General features: G+C 34.8%; 1 long non-coding RNA gene across 1 annotated transcript; it reads left to right on the top strand.

Annotated features, from left to right (window-relative positions):
• Positions 1 to 6,014: 6,014 nt before the first annotated feature.
• Positions 6,015 to 10,537, top strand: LOC118762782. The gene is made up of 4 exons (XR_004998532.1): positions 6,015 to 6,158; positions 6,563 to 6,564; positions 10,433 to 10,438; positions 10,527 to 10,537. It is a non-coding gene; the product is annotated as an uncharacterized LOC118762782 (long non-coding RNA).
• The last annotated feature ends 12,673 nt before the right edge of the window (positions 10,538 to 23,210 follow it).

Below are 23,210 nucleotides of genomic sequence, written 5' to 3'. Positions count from 1 at the left end.
ACTATATTATGTGCTGTAAGTTTAATATCCATATAGAAATAATTCTCGCTAATCTCTGGCACAATTTTTAGGGGAGGAAGAAATCAGTGAAAGACTGGTACTTATTTTATTGACTTGAAAAGATGGAAAGTAATATCAACCTCAGTGACATTTGAACTCAGAAGGCAAAGCCAGCAGAAATGCCACTAAAAGTTTTGTCCAGCTTGTTAATAATTTAGCCAGCTTGCTGCCCTAATCTGTAAAGATTATGGCAGCAATAATGAAAGTGGTTCATTTATAATGAAGTGGGTTCATATATTGCCTTTTTAGTATCAATACGAAATTAGGTCCTTGAGGCCCATTTTGTGGCAGCTTTGGCTAAAGACTGAACCATCTGGTTTAATTGTTATTTAACAACCCATTAGGATTTCCTCACTTCTCTCTCCCAAACTGTTGATAATGGTAGTGAAAGTCTGCTTATTAAAATAAAACTTGTGACTTACACAACTCATTTACATGATACAAGTTTGACAACCTACAATAATTACTTGAATACTAGAAGAGCATGGGTTATGAATAAGAAATTATATGTGCTCATATCCATATGTATTCAGTTATGTTGTGAAGTTAGTGTACATTACACAATGTCATATACTGAATGTGCATTATCCATTTTGTAAAACAGAAAATATTCAATACATAAACAAATATTTATGCTTTTATTTTGAGTTAAAAATTTTATTCCATCTCTACTTTGTGTTTTGTGTTGCTATCACAAATTTCATGATGTTTGGCATGGAAATTTGAATATGGAAACACACACACACACACACACACACACACACACACACATATTGTATAATAATAGTTGTAGTTAACTAAAAGACAATAGAAAAGTTTACGAGTAGCATGCAGAGAAGATTGCTATAAGACAAAAACACATGACACTTTAAATAACAGTGTTATGATTTAACAACAATTACACAATATATATTTACTATTACATGCACAAAGTATATTATTTTGCCTGTAATAACACTTGCAATTAACAATATCTCTAATTTTGGCACCACAATAAAATATACCCTGAACGCTCTGTAAAGTGGTTGCCAAATCGAAACGGGCAACATGGGGTAAAAAGGATTCTTAAGTCTAGCCCAGGATAAAACTGCCCCTCTAGGACTTGTGCCATGATAAAATACAACCAGTACACATTATAAACAATCTATGACAGAAAAGATATCTATCTAATTATCCCTCTCTCTCTCTCTCTAGATATATATATATATATGGCGATTTGTTTTCCTCCATCTTCTCTCCCTTGGATCTTTCCTTTTCCTATGTTTCTGACAAAGAGCTCTGCTCGAAACATTAAATCCTCCTTCTTTCTTTCCTTTCCTGAGCGTCCAATAACACTATACTTGTTCCACATCTTCGCGTTGTTATGTTTTCTCTTTGTTTCTTCATGTTTGAATTAACCTATATATATATATATATATGTGTGTGTATATATATTTATATATTTATAAAAAGAAGTTTGAAAATGCCACTATATAAGATAAATTTTAATTTTCTTAGAAATTTTACATGTTTCAGTTCTCATCATCATCATTTTAACACCTACTTTTCCAAGACTGCATGTGTCAGACAGAGGTTATTGAGAGGGAGATATTCCCTAGGTGGATGCCCTTTCTGTTACCAACGTTCATTTGTTTCCAAACAAAGTAATATTTCACTATGTCAAGACAAGGACACCTGTGCAGTTAATCGGGTCGCCAAAGAAGAGACCATACCCAATAACTTGTATGGCAGCATTATAGTCACCTGCTACAAAAGTAAAGTAGACAGAAGAAATTCAGAGCTATCAAATTGCTGGAGCAGGTGGTGAAAGTTACAGAGAGGATTATAGCTCAACTAATTAAGAAGAGAGTTAAGCTAGATGAGATGCAGTTTGGTTTTGTCCCAGGGAGAAACACTAGTTATGCTACCTTCTTGGTAAAGCAACTGCAGGGGAAGCATTTATTGAAAAATAAACTTCTGTACTTGGCATTTGTTGACATGAAGAAAGCTTTTGACAGGGACCCTCCCTTTCTCTCTTTCATCTGGTGTTTGATGAGGAAGCTAGGGATAGATGAGTGGCTGGTGAGAGCCATATAAGTGATGTATAGGGATAATGTTAGTAAGGTGGAAGTCAGCAATAAGTATAGCAACGAATTTAGAATGCAAGTGGGAGTTAACCAAGGACTGGCTTTCAAACCCCTCATGTTTATAATAGTCCTCCAGACTATAAGAGAGGAATTTAAGATTAGTTGCCTTTGAAAGTTCCTCTATGACAACGACCTTATTTCTATAACCAAATCTCTATTAGAATTAGAGAAGAAATTTCAGGAGAGGAAACAAGGTCTAGTATCAAAGGACCTCAGAGTTAATTTAGCAAAGATGAAAGTCTTAGTGAGCAGGAAAGCAGACAAATTACAGATCCCTTCTGGGAGATGGCCCTGCTTGATATGCAGAAAAGGTGTAGGTAAGGTAGTAGATACTTTTCATTACTGAAATGACCAAATTAGCAGCAGAGGTTGTTGTTCTGAAAGTGTAGTTGCTAGAATAAGAACTAGCTGGGCAAAGCTCAAAGAGCTATTACTTTTGTCGATAACAAAGTTTTCAGAGTGAAAGGTGGACCATATAATGCCTGAGTATGGACAGCTATGCTACACAGCAGTGAAACATATACCGTGACTGCAGAGGATATCTGAAGGCTTGAAAGAAATGAAACCAGTATTTTCTGCTGGATATGCAATGTTAGTGTGCATGTACAACAAAGAGTCAACGTTTTCAGAGAAAAATTGGGTATAGGAGGCATCAGCTGCAGTGTGCAAGAGCAAAGACAGTGCTAGGGTCATGTGATGCACATGGATAAGGATAACTGCATAAAGAAATGCTGATCTCTAAATGTGGGGGGAACAGATAGAAGAGGAAGACACAGGAAGTTGTCAAACATAGTGGTGAGAAATGATCTTCAGATGTTGAGCCTCACAGAAGAGATGGCAAAGGACCAAGGCAATTGTCAATTCCCTGTGCTAGAGAAGACCTTTATGTCCATGTTCCCTCCTCCACAACCCATCTCCCTTACGCTTGGTCCCTTCTCCTGCTCATGCTCACCATCACTGTATCCCCAACCCCTCTTTTCTACCTCACATACCTACCTACACATTCTTATATCACCTGAAAATGTTATTCACTCCACCTATTTTCTTTTAGCATTGTCAACATTTATAGCATAATTCTTCAGCTCATTCACAAAGAAGTAATAGGTTACATATGTATCTGTAGCAGTTGAATACCCTAGCACATAGTTATTGGATTTTTGTAACAGAAACAGAAATTACAGAAGCAGAATTACCGAAAGACTATCTCCTTGGAATATTCCCTTTGAAATATTTTTAACATCACAGGGCCTTCGTTCCACTCCTAGTTATAAATGTGAGGATTGTTTCCCAGGTCTTTCTGAATCCCTCAATGGCAATAACTAAGGTAGCAAGTACTTTTGCCAAATGTAGAGACTTCAGCAACCATGAATAAAGACTAGAGTCAACTGATTTCCCATATTCAAACTATACTGTTACAAGGTTTGTATGATGTTTTCTTACTTCAAACAATACAGCTTTATTTAACAAAAGTTGTTCAGCACATCTCATGTTGCTGGACTCACAACGATCCTGGAGGAATCAGCTGAGGCAGCTTGTGTATAGTTTGTAAATAATATTTAGGCAAGGAATAGGTCTATATTTTCAGGCAACTCAGTTGTTTCATTCTTGGCTACAATATTTACCTGTGATATAGAACTCCAATCTGTTATGTAAATGTGGAGTATGTATGTATGCTTTTGTGTGTGTGTAAAGAGGTGAGATTATATATATATATATATATATATATATATGTGTGTGTGTGTGTGTGTGTGTATGGTTATCTAGCTATATCTGTGACCGTAGGGAGCTTTATCTCTCTTGTCAGTTCCTTAAGATAGTGCTTCTGTGGCTATTGAGTTGTTTTTGACGCTTATTTCTAGCAACACTGGTACTGATTAGTGCCCTTTGTTCACTTTAGTGATGTATATATTTCTGCCTCTAGGTTGTAAAATTGCAAATTAGCCACCTATATTATTTATAAATTTCATTTGTGTGTGTGTAAGAAATTTATAAAAAATATGGGTGGCTAATTCGCAATTAGCAAATGCACAAGGTCAGCAATTCTGGAGGAAGGGATAAGTCGATTACAAAGACCCCAGTGCTCAGCCGGTGCTTATTTTACTGTCCCTGAAAGGATGAAAATCAAAGTTGACTTCTGCAGAATTTGAACTTAAAACCTAAAAAAGGACACAAAATGCCACTAAGCATTTTGCCTGATATGTATGTATGAGGTCAATAAATATATAGGTCACATGGCCTAGTGAGGGAGTTGGACTCATAATTGTAAGTTCATGGTTTCAATTTCTAGACTGGGTGGTGTATTGTATTCTTGAGCAAAACACTTCATCTCAGATTGTTCTGCAATCACTTCAAAACCTGACATGTGGTACACTGTGCACCTGTTCAGAAAACATCGATTTAATGGAGAAAGCGAGACAACATACAGCACACATACTTGATCACTATAAACAAATCATTTGTGCAGGTCATTCAGTAAAAGATGAATGCTTATATCCTCTTCAACAGGAGAGTCCATCATATAAATATACTGAAGCACATCTACAGGTATTAGGTAGGCCTTTTAAATATACTTTGGAACATTTAACTTTAACATTCACCTGAAGATTAATTTTGAATCTGAATTATTGGTGTCTGTTATATGAATAAAAAGAGCAAGTACCACACATTATCAGATGACCAAAAGAAAAACAGTTATAATAACACTGTTTTTCATTTTCTATTTATGTGTTGGGTACAACAACAGACACACTACATATTCTGTTAATTACAGGAATTGTCTGACATTGTTTCATCATTATCTCCGAAGCTAATAATTTTCAATAATGATGGCTGATCAGAAAATATTTATTAATTAAGCCTAAGAGATATTTAGCTATATTAGTTTATGCCTAATTAATATAATTAAAAAATATAGACCTAATTAATTTTATGATCAATCCACAATAAAGAAAATTATTCAATAGAAACAGTTTGAAATTAAGTGAAAGTCATACATTCAATATGAAACATATAATAACATGATATCCCACCAAACAAGATGGGGCACATTGCTCTTTCAGAAACAAGCTTTATGCCCAACCAATCAGACCCCAAACTCTAGAGTAATTACTTGGGAGACTAAGGTCATCTGCAGGAAACAAAACCAAAATATGGTGAGTAAACATTATGTAGGAATAAGAAAAGGTAACCACAGACATTGCTGTTACAATCACACATAACATCAAAAATACAGAGAATAGGAATATCATCAAAGAATCCGTGTATATTTGGTAATTGAAGGCAGAAATAATTCAGCATCCACTGCAAAAGTTCTGAAACTTTGCAAGCTTCACATTACTAGAACAAGGCTGACAACATTTTTTTTAAAGTGTCCAAATGAATGTAGCATGGAGGGATTACTAAAAAGCATATGACATGGTATCTCACAGTTGGATAAGTAAAATAATGAGCATATTTAAAGTGGCAGAAAATAGGGAGAAAATGGTTAATGAAATTATGAAACATTGGCATACTGAATTAGTAAGAGAAAAACAAAGACTTGGGAAAGTGGACGTCACACTTGGTATATTTCATGGTGATAGCTTATCTCTATAAATATTTGTATTGGCTACGATACCATTCAGTTTGACATTTCGAGAAGTCAAAATAGCTTATGATTTGATAAAAGGACATGGTCATATAACTCATCACCATTTAATGGATGCTGGTGGCACGTAAAAAGCAGCACTATCCAAACGTGATCATTGCCAGGGCTGCCTGACCAGCTCCTGTGCTGGTAGCATGTAAAAAGCACCCACTACGCTCTCAGAAAGGTCGGCATTAGGAAGTGCATCCAGCTGTACATTGTTTTGTCTTGATATAAAAGATGGGCTACAACAAATATTCTGCTCAATACCACAGATTTGCTTGTCAGTTGCTTGACCTTAACCAGTTGGGCATGTACCTTAGTGGCTGTCGATATGTGCATCCCTGGTCATGGGCATCATAGCCATGTGTTGAGAGGAATTCTTTGGAGTTTGAATAATTCACCTCTGGAAATATGGGTGTAGTGTTCATCATCCTTAAACAAACCTTTTTCAAGGACCATTTGAGTGGGATGGGCTACTCAACATGAAGAAAGTTTTAACTGGGCCCCACCTGCAAGGTCACGCACTGTTTATCACCATGTTGCACGCATATGGTTGTGATGCATGTGCCTGATGAACCCTTATCAGACGGATATATTGGGCTTTGTATATTTGTACCCCAGTGTCACTTTGATGGCATGTGCTACTCCCTCACTGAATAATAATAATAATAATAACAATAATAATAATAATGATAATCAGTTAACATCTGTTTTCTATGCTGGCATGGGTTAGGTAGTTTGACTGGAGATGTTAAACTCGAGAGCTGCACCAGGCTCCAGTCAGTTTTGGCTTGGTTTGTACAGCTAGATGCCCTTCCTAACACCAACCACTGCACAGTGTGTACCAAGTGCCCATGATTTGTCATTGGCACAGGTACCTTTTATGTGTCACCAGCATGGGTGCCATTCACACGTCACCTGCACAAAGTTATGACTTCACTTAGCTTGACACATCTTCTCAAGTACAGCAATTTGCCAGAAGTCCCAGTCTTTTGTCATCATCTCCATGAGACTCACCATCCAAAGATCACATTTTTCCACCTCATCCCATTTTCCCCTGGGTCCGCAAGTTCCTTCCACAATTATAGATCAGCACTTCTTTATGCAGCTGACCTCATCCAAACACATCACATGGCTTTGCCAGTGCAGTCTTCTCTCCTGCATACTACATCAGATACTTCTTATACCCAATTATTCTCTTAAGGCACTTACACTTATAAGAAGGTAGAAAATATTAAACCAGGTATAACAATAATAGACAATGAAAAGCTTGCAAAGCGATCCATTTGATTCCAGGATTGTAAAGAAAGATGAAAAACCAAAAAATACAATCCCTTAAAATTTGAAATTGCAAGCATTTGAAATACGAAAACTAAAGATTGTGCCGGTAATAATTGGTGCATTGGAACTGTGAGTAAAGATATTGACAAATGGTTGAAGGAGATTGGAATGTAATGTCCTGTAAAGCTTCTACAGAAAGTTTGCCTTTTAAGCACAGGAAAGGTTATCAGAAGGGTTTTGAACACTTGAACATTTTTGGAAACTCATGGATATTTAAGGTTACAGGTAATATCTAGTTATCCACATAACTTCTACCAGGAATAAGACCCACCTATTCAAATATTTTACTATATTACCATATAATCATAATTTACATGCGGTTTTATAAAATTTTTAATCTAAGGAAAATAAGTGACCCCAAGAAGCAAAAAGATATCATCCGATATATTTTATTATATTTTATGTGCATGTGCAACAGTAAAGAAACATAAAAAATTACTCAGATTCTTTGCATTCATATCCATTTAGTATGTCAAAGAATGTATATTTACAGACAAGGGTATTTAATTGTGGATGAAAATTCATTGTGTAGTTGTGTGATAAAACATGACAGATGTTTATAACTGTCTTATGTATCAAGCAAATTTAATTAATTTATTTAATTAATTTACAAATTCAGTGACAGCTAAAATTTTTGAGTTTACTCCATAGTAATCTTTAGTTTAAAAAAATATACTCTACTGGCATGTCATTCATATATCAGAATTAAGAGCCAAAAATGTACCTAATGTGCAAATCAGTTTGATGTAGTTATAAGTGCAACAGCAGTAATTTTAAATACAATTTCACAGTTGCTATAAAATGTAAGGTATTCAACTGCTAGTGGTGGTTTAATTAACCAAAAATGGTAGTATCCTGTTCATTCCTCTTTGTCCTGGGTGAACTTATATAATAAAACATGACAGATGTTTATGACTGTCTCATGCACTTAGAAAAAACTTAATTTATTTAATTAATTTATTAATGTAATTATGGCTAAAAACTTTGGTTATGCCCCATTATATTCTTTGGTTAGTTTATATTCTGTATTTTTCTTAGCTTGAATTCCAAGAGATTTTTACTTCTTAAGTATCTCTTCATTTCCCTGAACAAAGCAGTTGATTTTACATGCATAAAATAACAAATAATCATGATAAAATATGGATTGACTTGATCTTACTCGAATGATATTCACATGGCCAAGGGAAAAATTCTAGAGCCTAGGAAACAACATATTGCCTTCTAACAGAATCAACTTCCAACACTTTCTTAGAAATGGCTTCCATTACTCATACATAATATTTATTTGTTATTCTACCTTCCACCCTTTTCAATCTGAAAGTTTGACTTGCTGACGTACATAGATGGCATTTATCTCCTACATGCCTTTGAATTACCTGTTCTTCCAAGATGCAAGTATTTGAGTGTATGTAAGAAAATTTGGGCATGTATGTGCAAAAGTTCTTGAAAAAGTTATTACTTGGAACTGTTTCATTATTTTTTTTTTATCAAAGAGACCACTTAAAAAGTTAATGCCTGCTTTCTTTCCATTTTAGGGATATTTATTTCTAACAGACCACATTAAACTTCTGGCATGAATCTTTCAGATTATTGTCAGTACATATGTGTATGTGTGTGTTTATATATATACATACATTAAACACACACACATATACTTATTTATTTATTTATATATATGTATATATATATACATACACAGATACTTTTATATAAATATATATATATATGTGTGTATGTATGTGTATGTATATATATATATATATATATATATATAAGGAAGAGAAAGTAAGAACTATTACAATTTCAAATGTGTCCAAAGTCTAATGGAGTTGATATCACTGGAACCAATCTTCAACTGCAGCAAAGAATTGTTCTCGCTGTTTCAAATGTTGATGAAAGGTGTCCTTAAGTGAACTTACCTGACAGGAACTTTTAATATTTCACAGATAACCAAGCTTGTAAAGGCATAATAATAGTGATGGTAGTGATGATGATGATAATAATAATAATAATAATAATAATAATATCAACAGTAACAACATTGACAATAATACCAATATCAACAATGATGTGGATGACGTAGGTGGTGATGATGAAGATGATGATGATGATGGTGATGATGATGATGATGATGATCTTTTAGAACCAAAGAATCCATTAAAATATCTGCTTTGATTGAAAATTTATAGTGATTCAAAACTGGAATGGTTTCGAAGAACCTCTTTCATTTCTAATTGAACAGAACTAAATTTATTGTAATTACATAAAATAAATCTACTAATATGCTGCCTGACACTTGGGTTTTATTTATTTATTTATATATTCTATTGTATATATTTTATTTCATATTGATCGAGGTCACAGTTGACTCTTAGAACACCTTGAACTTTTCTTTCAAGACATTTTTCTTCATATTAACTTTGCGATATTGTATCAATACATCTCTGCTTGTAAGTGAGAGTTGATAGCACTGAGGTTTCAAATAGTTATCAATGCTTTGGGAAAAAAAAGTGACAAATTCCATATACCATCTTTATATATACATCCATATTTAGTTTACCTTGCTTTCTTTTCCCATTTCTTATTCAAAGGAGGAAAAGCAGTGGCCCCAAAGTCTTGTCGAAGAAAACAGGAAGAAAGTGCAACTCAACTAGTAAGACTAATAGAACCAGTTGCTTGTAACAAAGTGGACTTCACTAAGTCACCTTGAAACCAAGTGGCAGTGTTTAACTGGATGACAGATTAAGACAAGCACCCAAATAGAATTTAGATTAGTGGTCATCCTTGATATATGGACCAGACATTGGGTTCAGTCCCACTGCATGGCATGTCAGACTAGTGTCCTCTGCTATGACCACAGGTGGACCAAAGCCTTGTGAGTAGAGTTGGTAAATAGAAACTAAAAGAAACTAACTGAAGGCGGTGAGCTGGCAGAATCATAAGCACGCCAGGCGAAATGCTTAGTGGTATTTCGTCTGCTGTTACGTTCTGAGTTCGAATCCCGCCGAGGTCGACTTTGCCTTTCATCCTTTCGGGGTCGATAAATTAAGTACCAGTTATGCACTGGGGTCGGTGTAATCGACTTAATCCCTTTGTCTGTCCTTGTTTGGCCCCTTGTGAGCAGTAAAGAAATAAGAAACTAAAAGAAGCCCATTGTCTATATATGTATATATGGTTTGATCAATAAGTATCCGGACTGTTGCCATACTAACAAAGCTAAAGCATGCAGAGTAAAGCTGCTTAACACAGATTGACTTTGAACTCTGCTGTGCATGAGCACGAAGTTTTAATGTTCTAGTGCACTTACGCTGTTTACAGCAGTGCTTGGCAGTAATGTGTGTAGTGTGTGATCCTTGCCTTGATCATGACAGCAAAAGTTGTGCAGAAAATCTGCATCAAATTCAGCCAAAAGCTTGGCAATACCTGCTCAGAGACCTACGCAAAGTTTTCAAAGAGTTTTCGTTCTCGTCACAATCAAGGAGATTTTGTACAACTGAAACCCGAGTGTCTTTTTGATCAACTGAAAGCAGTTTTGGCACAAACTTAGCAGACATGCGTCTCATACTCAAATCTTCAGTGATAATGTACTGAACTGAACCATAACTAATCAGAACATCATTTGATAACTCACTGACAGTGATTTGGTGATTTCCCCTCACAGCTGCATGCACATCTGCAATGTTTTTCTCAGTTCTGTTGGTTGCAGGTCTTCCAGAACATTCGTCATTATCAACAATTTTTAGGCCATCTTGGAAACCTCTGAACCACTTGTACTCTTGTGTGTGACTCATACACTCCTCTCCATACAGTTTCTGCAACTTTGCGTAGGCCTCTGAGCAGGTATCGCCATGACAACTTGCTTTGTCATGATCAATGCGATGATCACATGCTACACATGTTCCTTCCAAGTACTGCTGTAAAACAGCAGAAGTGAGCTAGAATGTTAGAACTTAGTGTGCATGAACAACTGAGTCCAAGGTCAATCTGTAAAGTGACCTCACTCTGCATGCTTTAGCTTCGTTACTATGGCAACAGTCCGTTGATCAGACCTCGTATGTATATGTCTACATCATCATCATTATCATCATCATCATTTAACGTCTGCTTTCCATGCTAGCATGGGTTGGACGATTTGACTGAGGACTGGCGAACCAGATGGCTGCGCCAGGCTCCAATCTGATCCGGCAGAGTTTCTACAACTGGATGCCCTTCCTAATGCCAACCACTCCGAGAGTGTAGTGGGTGCTTTTAAAGTGCCATATATATATATATATATATATTTAATGGCACGCTGTCGGTTACAACGATGAAGGCTCAGTTGATCCAATCAATGGAAGAGCTTGCTTGTGAAATTAACGTGCATGTAGTTGAGCACTCCACAGACACGTGTACCCTTAATGTCATTCTCAGGGAGATTCAGTGTGATACAGAGTGTGACCTGGCTGGCCATTTTGAAATACTGTTATTATTCATCTTTGCCAGCTGAGTGGACTGGAGCAATAGGAAATAAGGTGTCTTGCTCTAGGACACATATGTATATATGTGTGTGGAAGTATAAGGCAGTTAATGTTAGTGTCACCTTGTCTTTAAATCATGCATTAATTATAAATAAACATCACTATCAAGCAAACAGTGTCCCTCATTTCCAGGCTTCCATGAAAGCATATCCAGTCATGAGGAAATATTACCTTGTTTGGAAAGAAGTAAGGGTTAGTGACAGGAAGGGCATCGAAATGTAAAAAGTTTACCTCATTGCATGCATGGAAAATGGATATTAAAAACCAACAAGGATTATTCCAAGGAAAAAAGGTGTAATTCCCTAAGCTTTTATAGATTCTACCAGATTAAGTGTAATTGATAGAACTGATGGACTGTTTGTGTTGTAATTTTATAGCTTTATCATTGGCCAGTAAATTACAAAGCAGTAGCAAAGGCAAAATACTCAAAATAAATTATCAAAAACAAAAAAAAAGATAGATTTACAGAGATGCACTTGCATAGCAAGTGACCTGATCTGAGATTGTATGCTGGAACGAAAACAATTGCAGCGTGGAAGGAGTTTATAAGCCATTTAAGAAACATACAAAAACCGTTAGATTCACTTCAACATTTAAATTTAATTTGTCAAAATATTTTCGTCACTTTGAGACCGCAACCTGTTCACTGACAAAATTCCATAAGGATATATAACTTTCTTGGTTTTATATAATATTCTTTCACTCTCTTCATGTATTCTTTTTATATTGCATGTATCCCAGTTTTAGAATAGAAGTACCTTGTCCTTGCATGTTCTAAGGAATGAATAAAGTGTTGGCAATAGAAAGGGCATCTGACTGTAAGATACTGCCCCTAGAAAACCTGCCCAAACCATGCTAACATGGAAATGACAACAACAATTATGGTGATGATGATGATGCATTTCTTCTTTTACTCATTTCTCTCAAACTTATCAAATCTGTTGGCCCCAATCTTTGTTGTATTCATTGATCATTTATCTATCAGCTTGGGGGAGATGAAAATTAAAGTGGATTTAGGTGAGATTCAGAATGCAATGAAACATAATCGAATATTATAATTTGTTAGACATACTAACATTTCTGTCAGCCAGGTAGCGCCTACATAAAATTTTAAACATATATCACTGGACCTTCAAGGAATTCGCCTGAGGATCCAGTGATATGCGTGTAATATATTTTATCTTTCATAACACATATAATGAAGTTTAATAAGGCTTCTCTTCCAATTTCTATTCCATTATTATCATAGAGGTAGAAATAGTTTTCTACTTCTGTTAGGACAGTTGCATGTGTGTGTGTGTCTGCATGTGTGTGTGTGTGCATGTATACACACACATGAAAATACACACACATGAATATATATATATATATTAAGTTGGAAAGAAAATCCTGTCACATCTCAAGACAAGAAAGAAACAACTCCTTCTTTTGTCAGAATTGATAGATTTATTCAGCATACATTTCCCCCTCATTATTGATAATGTAATCCCATCTATTTGGCAAATTTTCAATCCCTTGAGTGTAAAGCTCTTCAGATTTTGAAGCCAAGAAGTAGTCAAAATTATTTTAATTTCTTCACAATGGATAAACTGTTTTCCCTTCTAAATAATGTTGAAATGATGTAAAAAGATGATAATCAGATGGATCAGGGTCAGAAGAATAAGGAGGATGTGATAAAACTTTTGTTAAAACCCCCTTCGGTCAATAATGACCATGGGATTGCACCTAGAAAGTTCCCCTCTGAGGCAAAAGTCTGAGCATGGGTTGTTATGTAAGACCAGCAGTCTACCATGCATACCAGCTTCCCCTCTCATCATCAATGCTATCCAAGGGAAAGGAAAGGCCAATGCAACTTGGCACCAGTAACATCGCACCTCATTTCTACAGCTGAGTGAACTGGAGCAATGTAAAATAAAGTGTCTTGCTCAAGAACACAACACAGAGCCCAGGCCAGGAACCAAACTCACTATCTCATGATTGTGAGCCTGATGCTCTAACCACTGAGCCATGGTGGTTTGAGCAATGTGTGGTTATGCATTACTGACTAATAAGTGCTTTTTCTGCAAATTGTAAGCAATGCTTCCAGTTGATGACAACACATCTCCACATTAACAGTGTCATTTTGGTTTAACACTTTATGATAGATGACACCCTTCATATCCCACCAAACAGACAGCATAAACATTTTAGTTGTATTCCTGGTTTGGGATGGATTCTATTTTCTGATTGGGTGCTTACTATCGTCATTTATGTTGGATATGATTTTAGAAAACATACTTTTAATCAGATGTGATGATTCTGCTCAAGAAAGGTTTGGTACCAAGTCTCTTTTTCAATCATTAGCAGAACAACTTTTTAAGTAGCGGAAACAGTCAGATGTTGAAAGACCCACATAACAAGTTTTGGCATTTTTCCTAGTTCGTAAAGGGTATTTTATGACCGGAGTGTTACTTGCATCAAGATCTTCTGTATATTCTCAACAGTCACAAAATTTGGTCGTTCAGATTGACAGAAATTTGTGAGGGAAAAATGTCCCAAGAGAAGTCAGCCAAACCATTATTGGCATATCTGGACACTTAAATTTCCTGCTGGTTCCATCCTTTGAAGAGCTCATTTTGTCTGACATTGGTTTGATCTAAACTCATTTAGAGGAATAATATAGCGCAAATTTTTACTATTATTGTGTAAAATGATCTGCAAAGACAGAAACACATTAAAATGTAAAGCTTATGCACTTCACTCTAAGTATTGAAATCGTACCCCCGAAGTGATCATATCAAAAATGTAACAGAACTTTGTTTCCAAACTAATATATAATGTATAATGTATGTGTGTGTGTGAATATATGTGCATACACACACACACACATATTGGGTCTTCTAGATACCAATACCTCTCATACCATCGCTACATATATATATATATATATATATATATATATATATTTTATATACAGGGTGTGTAAGATATTTGAGGAAAGATTTGTGTTTATAAAAAAAACAGATATATAATAACAGATAATAACTTCATTTATAAAAAAATGCTATGAGGATAAAAATAAACCTCCTTTTCTATAATGTTATTCAATAAAGCCACCTTCAGCTTCAGCAACTGCTTCTATATGAGATCTAAATCATCTACATGCTCAAATCAAGTGGTCCTGGTTCATTTTGGACATTACTCTGACTATGGCAGCTTTCAAAGTATCTTTAGTGTGATGGGCATGTTTATTGACCTCTCTCTCAACAACGCTTCATGTGTAATAGTCCAATGGATTCAGATGTGGGGAATTAGGAGGCCAAATGTTAGGGTTTATATGATCATGAAAATTTTTAGCCATCCATTCCTGTGTTACTAGAACCATGTGTGATAGTGCAGTCTTATGGAAGCACATATGACCTTCCATTGCATACACTGTCTATCCAGAGCTTAACAATTATTTCCAGGACTTCAATGTAGGTGGCAGAGTTAACTCTAAGGCCTTGTGGAAAGAAGTAAGGAGGCATCACATATCCTTCATTGCTGACAATCCCTAAAACCATGACAGTTGCAGGAAATTTTGTATGCATAACACTTGGAACTTCAGAAGGGTCTGCACATAGCCATCTGAGTTCAAATTCTGCCAATGTTGATTTTGTCTTTCATCCTTTCAGGGTTGATTAAATAAGTACCAGTTACGCCCTGGGGTCGATTTGTTTGTCCCCTCTATGTTTAGCCCCCTGTAGGCAATAAAGAAGCATATATGTATGTATATGTGATGTATAATATGCTACATACAATTAGCTACATGCCTAGCCTTCTTTTGGATGCAGGCAAGGATTCTTGAATATAGCAGTATTAATATGTACACACACTTGAGCCTATATGTTTGTGCTTGTGTGTGTGTGTGCGTGTGCCCACTATTCCAATGTGCCTTATATCTGAGTTTTAGAGACGGTGAAAATTTATCAGACCTGAAATATTTTCTGGTCTTAAAAATAGCCATTATAGTCATTGTAATATAATTTCGTCATATGTGAAACTGCCATGAGAAATCATCAGAATTTTTAAAGTCCCTTATCCAGAACAGTTGTATAGATTTTATTGTGTTGTTTCCAACTCAGGAAGTGTGTAATGCAACACTATTTTCTATGTACTTATAGTGATCCTGTCTTGGAGCTGTTGGAGATTAAATTGTTACATCACTGATGGAAGACGTTTCTGATATCATAAAACCAGTGTAAATCTGGTATGAAAAGCATCAAGGTAGCATGTGAATGGTATAAATGCACAGAAAGTTATAAAATAATAAAGAATTGTATAATCTACAGAGGAGAGTGTATAGTTAGTATTAACAATGTACAGAACATAAGAGCAATTGTATGATCTCAGAAATGCTAAATGATCTTGCTTCATGTTTTGTGCAAATATTTCCTGGAAAAACAAATCTTCTCTATTCATAGATGAATAATAATGTAAGGAAGACATGATGATGTAAACGTTTATATGCAATATCTAAATTTGTAGAAATGTCATATCTGTGTTTGGATTGGAAATAGGCATTGAAATATATCCTTAAAATACATAAGCAATATAAGTATATATATATATATATATATATATATATAAGCTATTATAGTTAATGGCAAACACATTCTTCAAAGTATGAATTCATAGTTTACAAAATGACAGGCTGAAATGCTAGGCTCATATAATGAATGTGAAGTTTTAAATTAACAAAACTCAATTTGAAAATCAACATTAAAATATTAAACATTACTGGAAAATTATTTTAACTTTAGAATTTACATTTCTTGTTTTTATTTAATTCTTTAAAAAAACATCTGAATGATTGACAAGTAACTATATTTCTGAATTTTACCTAATGTACTTTGGTTTTTAATAAAAGGATTTGAAGATTCATACACAAAAAATTTAATTCACATAGACATGTAATTAGACATGTGTTAAACAGTAAATTAAAAAAAAATACTTATTCTTCAAATTGTGGCTTACTTTTTAAATTGCAAATGTAATTTGCATCTTATGAGCGTATGTAATTGTTTATTTGTATGTTTTATGTATGTTGGTATGACACATATAATAAGTACTCTCTCTCTTAGACTTAGACTCCGCCGGTTACGACGACGAGGGTCCCAGCTGATACGATCAACGGAACAGCTTGCTCGTGAAATTAACGTGCAAATGGCTGAGCATTCCACAGACACGTGTACCCTTAACGTAGTTCTCGGGGATAATCAGTGTGACACAGAGAGTGACAAGGCTGACCCTTTGAAATACAAGTACAACTCATTTTTGCCAGCTGAGTGGACTGGAGCAACGTGAAATAAAGTGTCTTGCTCAAGGACACAACGCGTCGCCGGGAATCGAACTCACAACCTTACGATCATGAGCCGAATGCCCTAACCACTAAGCCACGCGCCCTCACTAATAAGTACTATCATTACTAGCATATACACCATCATCATTGCCACCTCTAAAATACTACAACCACCATCAAAACTTTCCTACCACCATTTTTACAGCTAAGTTTACATGTAGACAGACAGAAGTGATAATGATTTAGGTGTTATTTTTAAGCCTTAGTCCACATTAAGTTTGAAACTTATTTAATATTTATGCTGGAAATTTAGAATACTCATTATTTTTCTTTTTAATCATGCAACTCTTGTATTGACAGTTTTATGTCATAAGAAGTTTCTCTCACCTTAGACCGTATGTGCAGTACAGTGGCAAAATCTTGGTGAAGTGAGTCTCCACTCCAGTTTCACTTCCTTGTAAAAACCATTCTCACCAATATTGTGCATTCACTTGGCAGTAATAACTTTCTTTCAACATCCTATTTCCAACTTTTCTTTAAATCTGAGATGATGAGTTTCTGAGGAATGATTATTTAATATTAGGCAAGCCTTTGATTAGCTTCCAAGTTATCAGATTTTTTTCCCTCTTTCATCATATAGATCACATCCTGTTAGAAACTGTGTGAAGTAAATTTATTATTTTCATTTGTTGAACTCTCAATAATTGAACAAAGCATACAGCTGGTAAATTGTTTGTCCACTTGTATGTATATGCATTTGGATTTAAAGGTTTGATCAATCCATGGAAATATATGTACGTATATAAATTAAAAGCCATATTTCATATTTGTTCCAATCCGAATCATAATACTCTCTTTGCAAGTTTCAGAGAAGATCATTCTGAAGAAATATTTATATACAAATAGATTAACCCATTTGTCCACTTATGGTTTTACTTTTTTTTCCCAATCCAGATATTGTAGTAAGTTCTTTTATTTCCATTTACGGTCAACCTGAGAATACTGCATCCTGTAATCTCAATGACATTGATTATAAAGGTTTCAAGCAATAAAGAGAATACAGTTGGTAATATAATTAACTATGCAAAATTATAGAAAAGAAAATATTTTTAAGATGCTGCTTATAGTTTCAGAAATTTAGTGATATAGAATTTCAGTTTTTGATTTTATGAAAAGAACATTAAAATCAGAAAATATGTGAAAATTTTATATTGCTTTGTACTGCAATAAAATTATTGCTGAAAATATAAAGTTATGTTTGAGACAATAAAAGTACCGATTTGGTTTTAAGTTTAAAATATGTGAAGTATTAAAATAAATGTATGAGTGTTAAGAAGGAGAACTTAACATTAAGTTATTAAGTTCTCTAGAGGTTAATTTATGCATTTTATTTATTTATTCATTTGATTCTTTGTTTGTTAGTATAGAGATGCAAGACTAATGAAGATATCAAAAGATTTGATCATTCAACTTCAGGAAAAGTAAACGTTCTTGGAAAAATGTGTAGGAATGTAAATTATATATAAATAAATTAAAATTAATAGAAATAGTATTATGAAAATTGAATAAAAACCATAAGTATTTTTAACAATATTATAATATTCTGCACAGCTTAATTATTTAATTAATGAAAAAATTGATGCTTAGAACGTTATTACTTAATTATCTGTGAACTCAGTATATACAGATATGCAAATTAGACAGAGAAGTGTAACTGAATCTGAGTTTCTACGAATATCTATGAATTAGTAATATTTGCAAGAAAAGAAGAAAGACTTTCTGTCCCTGTTGATGGCTTAAGAAGAGTAGAAATTATTCATATTGATTTGTCATTTTCTGTCCAAGAAGGAATAAAATCTGTGGTGTAACTAGTTTGATTACTTTTCACAGTAAGGCCCAAGAAATCGTAATTTTACTAATCAATAGGTAGGTATGCTTTACATAACAAATTATCCCCCAAAATACTGTGTGATGGTGTACTAATTTGTGTGTGTGTGCATGTATGTGTGTCATCATCATCATCATCGTCGTTTAACGTCCGTTTTCCATGCTAGCATGTGGATTGGACGGTTCAACCGGGGTCTGGGAAGCCAGGAGGCTGCACCAGGCTCCAGTCTGATCTGGCAGTGTTTCTACAGCTGGATACCCTTCCTAAATACACGCACAACCCCCCCCCCACACACACACACATGCACACACAAATAGCAATACATTATATATATATATATATATATATAAGCGAGAAAGAAGCAACAAGAATGGATAGGTTTTAGTACGATCGTTTCATACAAGGACAGGTTTTATTAAAAGTTGCAAAGATTACAGCATATAAACGAGTCCCGTACTCATCAGCTAAAATACATGTAAGTTCTCTAGACATCCTAGTGTTTGAGGCTATACTCATGAAGTAATGTAGATAATTAAACAGATTTCTAAAGTTCATTAAAGTTCTTTAAAGAACTTTAATGAACTTTAGAAATCTGTTTAATTATCTACATTACTTCATGAGTATAGCCTCAAACACTAGGATGTCTAGAGAACTTACATGTATTTTAGCTGATGAGTACGGGACTCGTTTATATGCTGTAATCTTTGCAACTTTTAATAAAACCTGTCCTTGTATGAAACGATCGTACTAAAAACCTATCCATTCTTGTTGCTTCTTTCTCGCTTATAATCACCCCACATTACTGTATTGTTAAATCAGTATAGTTTTTTTTTTGGTGCATCTAAGTTAGGTACCATATTCAAGTAAATTTTTTTAAATTAACTTGAATCTTTATTGCTCTTTGTATATATATATATATATACACACAGTAATCCCTCATCTATCATGGCTGTTATGTTCCAAAACCCCCGCAATAGGTGAAAATCCACGAAGTAGAAACAATAGAGTACTGTATATTTTTTTTTTATTATTTCTATAATTTGTGCATATTTATTTTATTATAAATACAACACAATACCACAGAGGAATCAATGTAAAGTTAAATAATAAACCACGATAGCTGTACCACAATATGGCGAGTGATTTGACACCTCCCCCTTCAGTCATGAATGACCATGGTATTGCACCTAGAAAGTTACCCTCCGAGGCACAAGTCTGGGCAATATTGTTTATGGAAGACCAGCAGTCACCCATGCATACCAGCCTCCTTTCTCCATGCCACCAATGTTATCCAAAGGAAAGGCAAAGGCTGATACAGCTTGGCACCAGTGACATCACAGCTCATTTATTAACATGCAAGTGGCTGAGCACTCCACAGACACGTGTACCCTTAACGTAGTTCTCAGGGAGATTCAGCATGACACAGAGTGGGACAAGGCTGGCCCTTTAAAATACAGGTACAACAGAAGCAGGAAGAAAGAGTGAGAGAAAGCTGTGGTGAAAATGTACAGCAGGGTTCATCACCACCCCCTGCCGGAGCCTCCTCAATAAACACTCACAATGCCTGGTCTGGGAATCGAAACCGCAATCCTACGACCACGAGTCCACTGCTCTAACCACTAGGCCATTGCACCTCCACAGCAAAGGATTACTGTATATATATATATATATATATATATGCATGACTGTGTGGCAAGAAATTTACTTCCCAACCACATAGTTCCAGGTTCAATGCTACTGTGTATGGCAACTAGGACAGATGTCTTCTACTATAGCCCAGGGCCAACAGAAACCTTATGAATGGATTTGGTAGACAGAAATTGAAAGAAGCCCATTGTATCATCATCATTACTTGTTTAGCATTCACTTTTCTATGTTTGCTTGGTGGAAATAGAATTTTGTTGAAGTAGATTTTCTCTACAGCTGGATGTCTTCTTGTTGCCAACCATTACCTGTTTCCAAGTAAAATAATATTTTCCTATGACCAGATGTGTTCTTGCTGAATATTACAAATCAATGACATGGTATTGTTTGAATGACTGCGACAATAATTCACTAGTCATATAATGTCAAGGCAAGGAGACACACATGCACACACACACGCGTGCGCATGCATGCATACATACATACCTATATACGTATGTATGTATGTGCATATGATTATATGTATGTATGTATGCATGTATGTGTGTGTGTGAGTATGTATATATATATATGTACATGCATATAAATGTATGTATATACGTATGTGTGTGAGTATGTATATATATATGTACATGCATATGTATGTATGAATGTATGTATGTATGTATGCATGCATGTATGCCAAGAGAGAGGCAGGAGATAAGGGAAAGAGAAAATAGTGCAGATCCATCCAAACCATTACAAGATGGAAAAGAAGAAATATTAAAATAATGAGAATAATGTGCGAGTTGTCTGTCTGTGTGTGTAGTGTATGTGCATATGTGTGTGTTTGTGCGTGAGTGTGTGTAAAGATGTATGTTTTTGGATGTATTTATTTATGTATGGTTGGATGTATACACACATTCCATCTTATTGAAAAGACATTCAAAGAAACTAAGAAGGCAGTGAGTGGAGGCTCTTGTGTTTAAGCCTATACAAATTATTTTCACCACTTTCATAGACTTGAAGAAGTAACTTCAAAATCCATTCTTTTCATTCCTAAAATATTATCTTTGGTCAATCAGTAGAATTATGTTTGTGAATACATATTTTGAGACTGCATTTATGAATATTTTTACTTTCGAAATCACATAATGTATTCTAAAAATATCAATATAAAAAGAAGTCAAAAAAATAGACTGTGTGTGGTTGGTACACTCTTAAGTACAATTCTCCTGAAACATGAATCATGAGGTTAGATGATTTGGTGTTAACAGGAGTTGACCATACAGGGAGGAGTTAGAGAGGAGTTATATTACAACTATTTTAACTTTGATAACAATAAGAAGCATATTTTGGTAGATGTAAGGAAGATTGTTTTTGCATTTATGTAAATATTTAAAAAATTATTCAACAGTAGGCACAGGTGTGGCTGTGTGGTAAGAAGTTTGCTTCCCAACTACATGGCTTCAGATTCAGTCCCATTGTGTGGTACCTTAGGTAAGTGTCTTCTACTATAGCCTTGGGCCATTCAAAGCCTTCTGAGTGGATTTGAAAGATTGAAACTGAAAGAAGCTTGTTGCGTATGTATATATATTTATATATATATAAAGAGAGAGAGAGAGATAGATTTGTACAGGGTACAATTATACTTAAGGGTACAGAAGCTACCATCCCTATATGCTGAAAGTAGACACCAAATACGTCCAACCACTTCAAATATTTACTCCACATATATACACAGGTTGAAAACAGGAAAGCAGACTGACAAAAAATTCATAAAATAATTCAGATAGTTTTGGATTGATCAATTTCTGGATTAGTTTGATAACTAATCCTTCATCAGCAAAACATACTGAGTGAAATAAATGAAATTATCTATACATGCCCACAGAAAAGCACACGCAAAATGCAAGTACATACAAATATTCACAAATATATACACATCGAATTTCACAGTCCACCTCAAGATATGTTTGTATCTTTGTGTCTGTGTCCCCCCCCCCACCACCACCACACACACTACTGCTTGACGACTGGTACTGGTGTGTTTATGTTCCCATAACTTAGCAGTTTGGCAAAAGTGACCAATAGAATAAGCCCCAGACTTTAAAAATAAATACTAAAAATTCAGGGTGGTGCCCCAGCATGGCTGCACTCTAATGACTAAAACCAGTAAAAGATAAAAATAATACCACATAATTACTTTTATTTTATATATTTTGAAATAACAACCCCCTAAAATACAGTTACTGTCCTTATTAACCTTCATTTTCTTCAATCTAATCATCTTTTGCTGTCTCATAAAATACATTACAGAATATATAGTGAACAACATTTGAAGTGCCAGAATGTATATTATATGTTCACATGCATGCTGAACAATTCTGATAAATGATAATAAATATATCTCACTATTTGTTGGATTAATGAAGCTATAAGGCAATTCTTATATTGAAAACCATCTTTAACCTAACATTCCAAGATAAATTAATAGAGAAAGGTGGTCCTAATACAGTGTAACTGATAAACTTGATAATGGGAGCTACCAGTGGATTGAAGGCTAATTAAATAGCAAAAATAAAAATAAAAAAACTATAAAAATTGCCGTGGTTCAAATAATATAAATTGCTGTTTCAATAATTTGATTTTTGAGTCTAATTATTCTATTTCTATAGCATACGATGACGACCATCAACTGAAATTG

Source organism: Octopus sinensis, linkage group LG3, assembly GCF_006345805.1.
Source record: "Octopus sinensis linkage group LG3, ASM634580v1, whole genome shotgun sequence".
NCBI lineage: Eukaryota > Metazoa > Mollusca > Cephalopoda > Octopoda > Octopodidae > Octopus > Octopus sinensis.
Note: the sequence above shows the minus strand (reverse complement) of the source record. Positions and strands in the feature narration are given on the sequence as shown.